Below are 12,601 nucleotides of genomic sequence, written 5' to 3' on the forward strand. Positions count from 1 at the left end.
GTAGACAGAGGCAATTAAGAGGGGATTTTAAAATTAAGAATTAAAAAAGAACATTATGATGTAATTTAGTTTAGGCACTTATACAAAATTATCTCTCTATATATGTATATATTTTCAAAATATATTTTAAAGATGAAAAATCATGCCAATTAAAACAATGGAATGGGTGTTTATGGTTTTAGGTCTAACAATTAAGTCTTTAATCCATCTTGAATTAATTTTTGTATAAGATGTAAGGAAGGGATACAGTTTCAGCTTTCTACATATAGCTAGCCAGTTTTCCCAGCACCATTTGTTAAATAGGGAAACCTTTTCCCATTTCTTGTTTTTGTCAGGTTTGTCAAAGATCTGATGGTTGTAGATGTGTGGTATTATTTCTGAGGATAGGCAATACCATTCAGGACATAGGCATGGGCAAGGACTTCATGTCTAAAACACCAAAAGCAATGGCAGCAAGAGCCAAAATTGACAAATGGGATCTAATTAAACTAAAGAGCTTCTGCACAGCAAAAGAAACTACCATCAGAGTGAACAGGCAACCTACAGAATGGGAGAAAATTTTGCAATCTACTCATCTGACAAAGGGCTAATATCCAGAATCTACAAAGAACTTAAACAAATTTACAAGAAAAAAAAAAAAAAAACCCCATCAAAAAGTGGGCAAAGGATATGAGCAGACACTTCTCAAAAGAAGACATTTATGCAGCCAACAGACACATGAAAAAAATGCTCATCATCACTCACCATCAGAGAAATGCAAATCAAAACCACAATGAGATACCATCTCACACCAGTTAGAATGGTGATCATTAAAAAATCAGGAAACAACAGGTGCTGGAGAGGATGTGGAGAAATGGGAACACTTTTACACTGTTGGTGGGACTGTAAACTAGTTCAACCATTGTGGAAGACAGTGTGGCAATTCCTCAAGGATCTAGAACTAGAAATACCATTTGACCGAGCCATCCCATTACTGGGTATATACCCAAAGGATTATAAATCACGCTGCTATAAAGACACAGGCTACACGTATGTTTATTGCGGCACTATTCACAATAGCAAAGACTTGGAACCAACCCAAATGTCCATCAAGGATAGACTGGGTTAAGAAAATGTGGCACATATACACCATGGAATCCTATGCAGCCATACGAAAGGATGCATTTATGTCCTTTGTAGGGACACGGATGAAGCTGGAAACCATCATTCTCAGCAAACTATCTCAAGGACAGAAAACCAAACACCGCATGTTCTCACTCATAGGTGGGAATTGAACAATGAGAACACTTGGACACAGGAAGGGAAACATCACACACCAGGGCCTGTCGTGGGGTGGAGGGAGGGGGGAGGGATAGCATTAGGAGATGTACCTAATGTAAATGACGAGTTAATGGGTGCAGCACACCAACATGGCACGTGTATACATAGGTAACAAATGTGCATGTTGTGCACATGTACCCTAGAACTTAAAGTATAATTTAAAAAAAAGAAAAAAAGAGAGAAAATAATGGAATGAGTAATGTAACTTTAATGAAAAGTAAATGTTGTGCTACTTTTCATTTTAGTTTTTCCTAGTACTCAGATCCAGATTATTCTTTGGAACCAACATATACAGATACTATGGAACCTGAATATATATTAAAATGGTGCAGTGATAGCTTTTTCAAAATTCTTTTCCATATTAAAGGAAAAAATATATACTTATTGGTATTTTAGCTAAGATAGGATCAACAGGAAAGAATTAGAAACAGGAATGAATCATGGGAGCAACTTAAGGTTGAAGTTTTGGCAACTTGTCTGTACCTATAAAAAGATGCAGGAGAATCTAATAGGGAAATGGATGTAAAATTTTCACAGAATAATTATTTGCTGAGTATCTACTATGTGCTAGACTCTGTTCTAGGCACTAAGGCCAGCAATAAATATGAATGCATAGTGTACATCTCTCATGGAGCTTATATTTCATTTTGGGGAATAATATCATTGATAAATGAACACATAAATGGAGATAGTCTCCACTAGCAAGTGGGCTTTGACACAAATCAGACAATACTGTGATGACCACCAGTGTGGAGAGGCACTCCAGACCCACGATGAAAGGACTTAAAGAACCCCTCCCGCGCAGCTCTGAGAGGCACGATTTCCAGGCAGGGAGAGCATTAGGTGCAAAAACTGTGATTGAGAATGAGCTTGGCATGTTCAAGGCTTGAGGGTCTAAGAGGAGGAAAAAAGAGATGAGAGCTGAGGATACGGACAGTGAGAAATTGTAAGGCTTTGGATACTGTAGAATCTTCAAGCTGGGCACTAATTCTGTAGGTAAACATGAATTAGAAGTTACTAAAACCTAGATAATCAAAATATCAAGAAAAGCAAGCTCAGGATATTGGCCAAGCTCATGCTGATCTTTGATACTTCTGTGTTAAGGGAAGCACAGGGCCACTAGTTTTGAAAGAAGCATATATCACAGAAATTACTTAATGTAGTTTTTCCAGCTGAAAAAAGAGCAAGAACAAAGGGAACTCCCTTAAACAGGGAAGATTTTAGCCAAAGGCTTCTAAGCCTTTAGTAACACTGATATAAATGACATAAATGGCTACCCAAGGACAAAAACAAAGAAAACACTTTGCACACCTGTGGAGGATGGGGAATTCCAGACAGAAGAGGAGATCATGAGTAAGGAGAAAGAGAAACGCAAGGCTGTAAATTCTGCTGAGAGAGTTGTCTATTGTAAATGAGATACAGCATCCTTACAAAGAGTGGAAGGTGTGATCCTAGAGAGACCCCACATTCAGTTTATTATCAGTGTGCCAAGAATGCAAGGACAGGAAGTAAAATGGGAAGGAAAAATTGGAGACTTTAAATGAGACCCTTTTTTTTTTTTGTTTTCTTTTTTTTTTTTTTCAAACAAGATTTTGCTCTGTTGCCCAAGCTGGAGTGCAGTGGCACAATCATGGCTCACTGCAACCTCAGCCTCCAGGGGTCAAACAATCCTTCCACCTTAACCTTAACCTCCTGAGTTGCTGGAACTACAGGTATGTGCCACTATGACCAGCTAGCTTTTTTCTTTCTTTGTGTTTGTTTGTTTGGTTGTTTTTAATTTGTAGGCACTGGATCTCACTATGTTGCCTAGGCTGGTCTCGAACTGGGCTCAAGTGATCCTCCTGCCTCTACCTGCCAAAGTGCTGGAATTACAGGCATGAGTTACCACACCTGGCCTAAATGAGGTACTTTAAAGATTTTAAATGAGACTCCATACTTTAAGGGAAAGTAGGGAATTTGAGAGAAATCCTAAGCACTGCAAGTATCACCTCTTTAAATGTTTACATTTAGCAAGGAGATAGGGTGTTTGAGACGGCACTCTTGGTAAGATAAAGCAGTTTTTATAAGTCACAAACTCCCCCAAGATATGAGAATCATAAGGTCATGTGCAAGCACTTAATCTAAAATTTGTCCTTATTTCCTTGTATGTTTGCAGGTGATAAATTCTAATATATACAACTATTTGATTTAACTCACATTCTGGTGAGGCTAAATTGAAGAAATATTTATCCTCTTGCTATAATTTTTCTAAATACCTCCTGTCCAAGACAACACTTAAGATTCTTAAGATTAGTCTGTCTATGGCTACAAAATGGCAATGTGGATTGGGACAAATTTTTTTCATTATGGGAAATCATGAAAATAATTTTGACTCAGAATCATATCTATACTATATATTTAAATGTATATATTATATATATATATAAAATGTGTGTATACACACACACACACACACAAACACATACCACCCAAACCCAACTCCAGCCTGCTAATCTGTGGCGGTACATTTCAAAAAGTTTCACAAATAACTCCGATGTTTCTTACTTCCACTTAGAAAAATCTTCATGAGGACTGTAATATTTATCTCTTCCTAGGTACATAGCTTTCATGTGGAAAGGATCAGTATATGCAGAAATTGGTACTTTGATTGTAAGCTGTTGTTACTACATAGTTGGGAGCCCTGCAGTGTAGAATTTAAACATGTGGACTGGGACACGACATGAGTTCATTATCCTGGTTCCTCAAACTAGTAAACATATTTACTTTGGCAAATTATTTCTGAGCCTCAGTTTCTTTAAACACCAAAAACGGATTGTAAGCTTACTCAATTTCTAAAATCATGAGGATTAAATGAGATAATGTGTATGGTTACAGCTCACTTAAGTTTAGATATTTTGATCTCATTTGGCTTTGGGAAATTATTGATGTTTTCTAAATTTTGTGGGAATGCAACCAGAACTATAATATTCTAATACGTTTGGTAAACCCTCCAGAATTCTGAAAATACGGATCAACTGAGACTTGTCTGAGGGACTAGAAAAAGGCTCATCAGTTCTAATGGCAGTTACTTTAGTCTGCAACTGCCACATGGAACCCAGACTCTATGTAGACACCTAAATAAGACTCTTATAATAGCCCAAGAAGAAAATAGTAAGAAATATACTTTCGGCCGGGCGCGGTGACTCAAGCCTGTAATCCCAGCACTTTGGGAGGCCGAGACGGGTGGATCACGAGGTCAGAAGATCGAGACCATCCTGGCTAACACGGTGAAACCCCGTCTCTACTAAAAAATACAAAAAACTAGCCGGGCGAGGTGGCGGGCGCCTGTAGTCCCAGCTACTCGGGAGGCTGAGGCAGGAGAATGACGTAAACCCAGGAGGCGGAGCTTGCAGTGAGCTGAGATCGCGCCACTGCACTCCAGCCTGGGCGACAGAGCGAGACTCCATCTCAAAAAAAAAAAAAGAAATATACTTTCATAATATTTGAAAACTTTAAATTTTAAATGGAAATACAGTTGAAAGAGAACCAACATTTTGGCATTTCAGGAGTTATTTTGTTTGTTTCTTTTTTCTTTCTCTTTTCTAATTACTGGTGTGGTGTGATTTGGATTGTGCAATTATTCTGATTGTCATTATACGACCTAGCTGGTATGCTTAGCTGTAATAGAATCAAGCCTAGTTTGACATGGAAACCAGAATAGGACATGTCTTGTCATTCGTGTGTGGCATTAAATTTAATATTTATGCTGTCCTGACTCACTTTGCCTTTTTTTTGAGGGGGGGCGGGGCTAAACTATGGGAAGATATCAAGGAGGCATTCATACTATGCTTGAGGCTCTGGACCTCTCTTTTCCTGGTCTCTGGTACATGCTATAGAAACTATACTGGGAATTGCCCACCTGCAGATGCAGGAGAGACTCCTCTGCTTTTAGCTCGTTTCCTCCCCCGTCACAGGCAGAAATCCCTTTAGATATTTCAGAGATGCGTGCGTTAAAAACATTATTGTGCATCCCCTGTATACCAGACACAGTATCCAGCACAATAGATCATTCTGTTAATTTCTTCTATTAGGCCATTTTGTAGAGGAGGTGTTGATGTTATAGAATTTCAGGGCCTTGCCTAAGGGCAGAAGCTCTCAAATGGCAAAGCAAGGATATATGAGCTTTCTCACTCTGGATCCTCTGCCCTCTACCATAGAAACAGAGAAATCTAGAGGGGTGAAAGGATTTTAGAAATCAAATTATAATTCATCCTTTTACATTTGAGGAATCTTAGACATGGAGAAGTTAAATGATTTGCCTGAGGCACAGAGCCAGTTAGAAGCCTGACTGGGAAGAAACCTAATTTCTTTACTTTTAGAAGTCTCGTATTTGAAAACTCCACAAAGCAAGGATACCAGACCATTCTCAACAGCTGTCTGCTGCAGTGACCATTGCATCTTTTTGTATGGGTAGTATATTTCCATTTCCTTCTAGTCTAATGGAGTGAAAGTCTCCCTGAAGCCTTAACGTTCAGTTTCAAGGCAATTGGAAAATTCATTTAAGAACCAATTTATCCATAAAGCTAGAACTTAAAATCAAAGGGAAACAGAGAGGAAAGGAAAATTAACTGTTAACATCAGGTTAATGGTAAGCATAAAATGCACATGTTTAAGGGAACAATTTGTTAAGATTATTAAAATACTATATAAATATTGATATAGTTTGGCCATGTCCCCACCCAAATCTCATCTTGAATTGTAGTTCTTGTAATCCCCATGTGTTGCCGGGAGGGACCCGGTGGGAGGTAATTGAATCATAAGGGCAGTTACTGCCATGCTATTCTCATGATAGTGAGTGAGTTCTCATGAGATCTCATGGTTTTATAGGGGGCTTTTCCCCTTTTGCTTGGCACTTCTCCTTCATGCCATCACATGAAAAAGAACATGTTTGCTTCCCCTTCTGCCATGATTGTAAGTTTCCTGAGGCCTCTTCAGTCCTGCAGAACTTTGAGTCAATTAAATATTTTTCCTTCATAAATTACCCAGTCTCAGGCAGTCCTTTATAGCAGCATGAGAATAGACTAATCCAGATATGTTTTAGGAATGTGAGACTATATTTATCCCATTTTCTTTGAATGTGCTTGACAGTTTTAAAATATTTAGCTAAAATAAATGTCCTTTTTTCCATAATAAGGAGGGTAGTATTTTACAAAATTATTATTTTTAAGTATCTGAAGCTTCAAGGCATGAAGTTGTCCTTATTTTGTGTTCCATATTACAGCTGGAAATCCATTTTAATGCAATACAGTCAAAAGGTTTATAATATCACAGAGGCATTTGCATGGAATTCTCATAAAAAATCACACACACACACACACATGCACACACACACACACACACACACAGCCAAAGAATAACTACAATAAATAAGCTGATACTTCAGGAAGAAATCATTCATTTGTTTATAGTGAATTCATATTTATTCAACCTATAGTCTTTGGCATCTGTAAAAGATAGTATTGGTGAGTAGTATGATTTATAGGAACTATGGGATAAAATAAGCATACAAATAAAACAACGAATTTCTAATATATAATTTTAGATACTTTATAATGTGTTCACAAAATGCACCAAGAATAAAACTGCCAGATAAAACAGACAAATAGATAGATGAAGCAAAAATAAGTTTAAGCCTCAAATGCTCTGAAGTTTTCTATAGACACGAAGAAATCATGGCTAGTAGAAAGATCTTACTGGGGTGTATGGATTTTGGAAAAACAAATATTGAGGAAAAGAATAGGATAGTGATATATTGCTATTTTCAAGCAATAAAGAAAGCACATTTTTGTTATTACAATAGCCAGTCTTTAATGTTAATATGTGTCTTTAAATTCAGTGCAGTAAGTACTGTTACTGCACTATTTTGCATCACTGTTTTTTAAAATGATCAACCTATAGACGTTTTTAACAGATGAAATATTCTAACTGAATTCTGCATACAATTACCATTCTGTTGATGATAATGGCACTATTTTTGAGCATGTTATAGCCATTTTACAAATTCAACCGTAACTTAGATTCATCATTATTATAATTTTACTCAATTTATTATGGTTTAATTAGAAATCCAGATGGAACCAAAAATATGTCCTTCACAGTTTACAAGCCATTGATTTTTCCATACTTCCTCTCATTAATTGTTACCACTTGGAAGTTATTTGGATGTGAATGGAATTAGAAATTTAGATATACGTTTACAACAACTTTGCATATTTGGATTAAAAAAAGTAAACCACCATCTTAGTATAATTTATGTTATAAATAAGATTTTAAAAAATAAATTAATATTTCAAAGATCTGCAGTCTAGCTGAGGGGAAATGGGAAATGAACAAATGTATTTTTGGTTTTTAGTTAGTAGTTCTGTCTTTAACTGGAATGATAGCTTGAAGCAGATCATTTTCCTCTCCTCCAGACCCTAAATTTGACCTAGGGCAGCACTGTTGGAAAATGCCTGATAGTTTGGCGGAAGAACTAAAATGGTATTGTCTGGAAACCCTATCTCACTCCCGGAAGGGGATAAAACCTATCCAAACGCCTTCAATAAGGACTCTGATGTCCTGGACGCAGCTCGGAAACCTCATTTTAGCTTTTCTAGCAAGTGGAAATGCACAGGATGAAGCCTCAGATACACAAAGATCGTTGCTCAGAAGCATCACGGATGAAAACAGTTTAGAAACACGCTAGCTTCAAACCGGCTAAGGAAATTCAACAAAGTTACAATACAGCCCTGGAGAGGATTTGGGGGAAACTCTAAGGTTAAGAAAGCGCCCCACATCCCTCGACCAGGTCCCTGCTCTGCAAGCCTGGGGCCACAGCCATCTGTGGTGCAGACATCCAGGGCAGAGAAGTCCCCCAATGTCGGGCCAGTGACCAAAGGGATGCCTGTGTAATTAGGAAGGGATTTGAAAAATCCAAGGTGTCAGTCCCCAATCGCTAATATGTATCATCAAGGCAAGCGTTAGGCATTAGAGAGGGATCGCGCCCTTACGCGGGGGCCCCCAGCCAGACTGGCCCATGCTGTTACCTCTCCCGGCGAGCCCTGTCGGCGGCGGGAACCAGAATCCACCAAGCCGGTCCGCAGCAACAGGTTCTGTCCCTGCTCTGGCTCCAGCTACTTTTCGCGGTCTGGCGGCTCAACCCCAGCAGACGTCTGTCAGCCTCGGGCTCCCTGCTCCGCTCCAGGCTGCCCCGCCGCGGTGCAGGGCGCTGAGTGCTCTGCGCTCGCTCCCCGCCTCCCTGTCCCGTTAAGATAAGACGTCACTCTCCAGGAGGCACCAGCTGGCCGCTGGGGTTCCGAAGAAACTATTCATATCCCGCTAATGGGCACCCAGGTACATTCTTGTGAAACTCAGAATCCGAGTGCAGCAAAGAAAAGGAAGCATCAGTGTGACTAGCATCATCTCCGTTACTTGGCTCCAGATCCTGGACAAGTGATTTAGCCTCTCTGTGCCTCAGTTTCCTCGTTTGTAAAATAGAGATGATGATGATATTAATCAGAGGGGTCATCTGAGAATTATCTGGCTACATGCAAAAGTGCCTGGAATAGTCTTGTACAAATTAAGCATTACACTAAATGTGAGCTATCATCATCTTTAAGGTTCTAATGGGACTGAGAGGTTCATCGCATATTGCAAACCCTCCCTCTGTCTGAAGCAGACCCTATTCTTTGAGTCTTTGCAAAGACCTTTTAGCTTGCAAGCAAACCCCTCTGAAATTCTGGAAATTTATTCACAGCATAATCAGAAATGGAAGGGGGAGAACCCTGGGGAGACTCACAATGATCCTAATAGGACTATCTGCCCAGTTGGGTCTTGCTAACAGAGAGAACATGACTAGACTTTAATGGATTAACTTAGAGATTTATACAGTTACTGAGAAGGGGATAATTAATGGTGCTTCAAGCATGAAAAACCTGTGAGGAGCCTATTGGAGCTAATCCTCACATGAGTACCCTAGGTTTGTGAAGAGTTGGTGTATAATTATTTCCGATCCACACAGAGGAACCAAGGTTTAGTGACTTGTCTAAGATGACAGAACTGGTATTTAAATGAAAGAACAGCTCCAGAAGCCAAATTCATTTCTTTATCTACTACATTTCTCCACCTATATCACTGGTACATGTGGGATACAGGGGAAAAAAAAAAAAAGCCTATGGTGAGACAGACCTTTTAAAGTAGGATTCCTTGGTCTTGGATTAAAGTTGCAGATTCTGACGTGTGTGTGTGTGTGTGTGTGTGTGTGTGTGTGTGTGTGTGTGTGATGTGTTTAAAACTGGATGATGATTACACTGAGGATTTAGGAAGGGGTATTTCTCCCAAGACTTTACCAAGTTCAAAGTAAGGATACTGGTTCCACTTCTCTAAAGTTTATCAGGATACTCAAGGCACAGAAAGTCATAGAAAAGAAAAATATATTAAAGAGATAATACAGGAGTCATAGCATAGAATAATAAGTTAGTTGGGTAAAATAAAACTAAGAAGAGAAAAGCATTTTGTATTCAACCTGAGATTCTGAAATCAAAGTGCAAAAATAATTGTGGATCATTGCTCTACATAATCCCTCATACCACTGGAAAAATAAGTCATTAAAATGAATGAAAACAATAGCAATGCTTTTGATGAGACAGTGAGGTAATGTCTAGCTTGCTAGGATTCTATTACAAATTAAAAGAAATATAAAACTTATGTAACAATCATTTAAACTATGATTCCATTTCTGTATCATGAAACAACACACTGCAAGAACTATTCTCCTGCTCCCCACCCCTACTATTCCACCACCACTGAAAACAATAGACTGTATCCATAAGCAGAAGAAAATTACATAAAACTAGGGAAGGACCTGATATGCACCTCTCCCTGAGTACTTCTCCTGTAAACACCTACAAACCCTGTTTTAACTTCCACGCTTTCATTCATCATTCTTTGCTATAACTGGTTTTAATAGAGAAGGTTGTCTTTCTTTCTCCTAGCTAAAGCCCATGTCTACAATGGTGAGCTTTTCTTCCCACCCTCTCCCATATTTTCAGGATTTTCACACTCTCTTGTATATTTCTTCTCTCCTTGTGAAATGAATTATTCCTGGCTTTTATATATGTTAAGATCTTCCATTTAAAACAAAACGATATGAAAAATCCCACTGTTTTCCTTCAAGGCCTAAGTGTAATACATCATTCCTTCTCAGGAACAACTGCACTATTCTGCTGTCCAATCTGTCGATTTGCCTTTCCTCACTTCCCATCCACTTAGCAACCCACTCCAGTTAGACCCCCTCGCCAATCTTGCAAAAATCATCAATACTTCCATGTTGAGAAATACAATGAAATACAATGGATGTTTTTCAGTCTGCATCTTATTTGACCTTTGAACAGCTTGATTTCTATGTGTAACAGTTCCTCCTCTTGGCATATATTTCCTCATAATCCCCTATTTTTTGTTTGTTTACCCTGCGTCTCTGGCTACTCATTTTTTGTATCCTTTACAGGCTGTTTTTAAATTTTTATTTTCCTACACAGCCATTTAACATAGGTATTTCTTTCTTTGTTTTGCTTTTTGTTTTTTTGTTTGTTTGTTTTGAGATGGAGATGGAGTCTTGCTCTGTCGCCCAGGCTGAAGTGCAGAGGCACCATCTCGGCTCACTGCAACCTCCGCTTCCCAGGTTCAAGCGATTCTCCTGCCTTAGCCCCCCTTAGTAGCTAGTACTATTTTGATCTCCTGAACTCATGATCCCTTGGCCTCCCAAAGTGCTGGGATTACAGACGTAAGCTACTGTGCTCATTTTTTTTTTTTTTTTTTGAGACAGAGTTCTCTTTATTGCCCAGGATGGAGTGCAGTGGCATGACCTTGACTTACTACAACCTTCACCTCCCACGTTCAAGCAATTCTTGTGCCTCAGCCTCCCAACTAGGTGGAACTAGAGGCATGTGCCACCACACGCGGCTAAGTTTTGTATTTTAGTAGAGACAGGGTTTCACATGTTGCCCAGGCTCATCTCAAACTCCTGAGCTCAGGTAGCCCACCCACCCTGGCCTCCCAAAGTGCTAGGATTATAAGCATGAGCCATGTCGCCGAGCCTAACATAGGTATTTCTTTAAGGCTCAGTGCTAGATTTACTTCTCTTCTTACGCTACACTAATTTCTATGCATTCTTATCCACACCACTGGCCTTAATTAGCATGCATATGCAGGCGATCCCCACATTTACATCTCCAGTCTAGATTTTCTCTGTAAGTACGAGACTCTTACTTGACAGTGTTAATGTCTGTGTCAACATCTCCTCAAACTCAGCATGTCTAAAACTAGAATCCTGGTCTTCTTCCCAAAACATACTCTAGCTCTGTTGATGACACTGCCATACATTCTTCTCATGGCTAGCTTAAATATGGTGGCACTCAGGCTACCACCTTGAACCATGGGGTGTATACCACATGCTGAGAGTGGCAGAGAAACAGGATGAAAGGAACCTGAGTTTTTGATAGCCCTAGAAAGCTTCATCTCCAGTTTGGATTGGCCTACCTCTGTATTCCTTTTACATGAGAAAGGGATAAAAGTCCATATGCCAAAAAATATATGTTATTAAGTATCTTTATATATAAATTCTTCACAGAAGTGGAAAAATCAGTGTCACTTGATATAATTAGGAAGTAGATAATAATATACATTAAATAAAATGTTATTAATTTTTACAAAGTTTGTCTATAGAGCACTTTAAATTATCCTACATTCCACTAATAGTATGTCACCTTGTACCCCACCTTGGGGAATATTACCTTAAGGAATATGAGGATAAACTGATATGTTGCCTTGCAAAAGAGCAGAATATTGCAAACCACATGGAAGCTTTGGGAAGACAGTTCAAGAAAGCACAACAGGAAGAAGAAAGCAAACCTGGACTCAAGAAAAGAACAGAAATTAGAGAAGTGACTAGTGGGAGGGCAATAGAAGAGAAGGACAGAGAAGACTATAACCTTAATTGTGGTCATTTCTGATCCTTTTTTTGTTTGTTTGTTTTGAACTCAGTGTTGCTGTTCATTTTGTTTATTTTTTTCTTGATGGGCAAAAAGCAGATTAATTTTAAAAATTGCATCAAAGATAAAAAAGACTTAATGTTAAGAATAGCCAAAAGGCAAAAGACATAGATAAATGATACCTTCTCAATTAGTAGAATTACAAAGAGTAAAGAAGTAGACATTGTTAATAATCAGGAAAATGCAGATTAAAGTAACATTCAAGTACCATTTTC

The 12,601-nt window shown here is 38.7% G+C and overlaps 1 protein-coding gene across 2 annotated transcripts in view; it reads right to left on the reverse strand.

Annotated features, from left to right (window-relative positions):
- The window catches only part of NPFFR2 (neuropeptide FF receptor 2), a 120,307-nt gene that overhangs the window by 89,707 nt on the left and 17,999 nt on the right, over positions 1-12,601 (reverse strand). The window contains exon 1 of one of the 2 annotated variants that reach the window (XM_015138555.3): positions 8,385-8,597. The exons of the other annotated variant lie outside the window; for it this stretch is intronic. The gene's annotated coding sequence lies outside the window, so the exon portion shown is untranslated. Of the gene's footprint in view, positions 1-8,384; positions 8,598-12,601 lie in introns of those variants that run through there. 2 annotated transcript variants of the gene reach the window in all.

Source organism: Macaca mulatta, chromosome 5, assembly GCF_049350105.2.
Source record: "Macaca mulatta isolate MMU2019108-1 chromosome 5, T2T-MMU8v2.0, whole genome shotgun sequence".
NCBI classification, from domain to species: Eukaryota; Metazoa; Chordata; class Mammalia; order Primates; family Cercopithecidae; genus Macaca; species Macaca mulatta.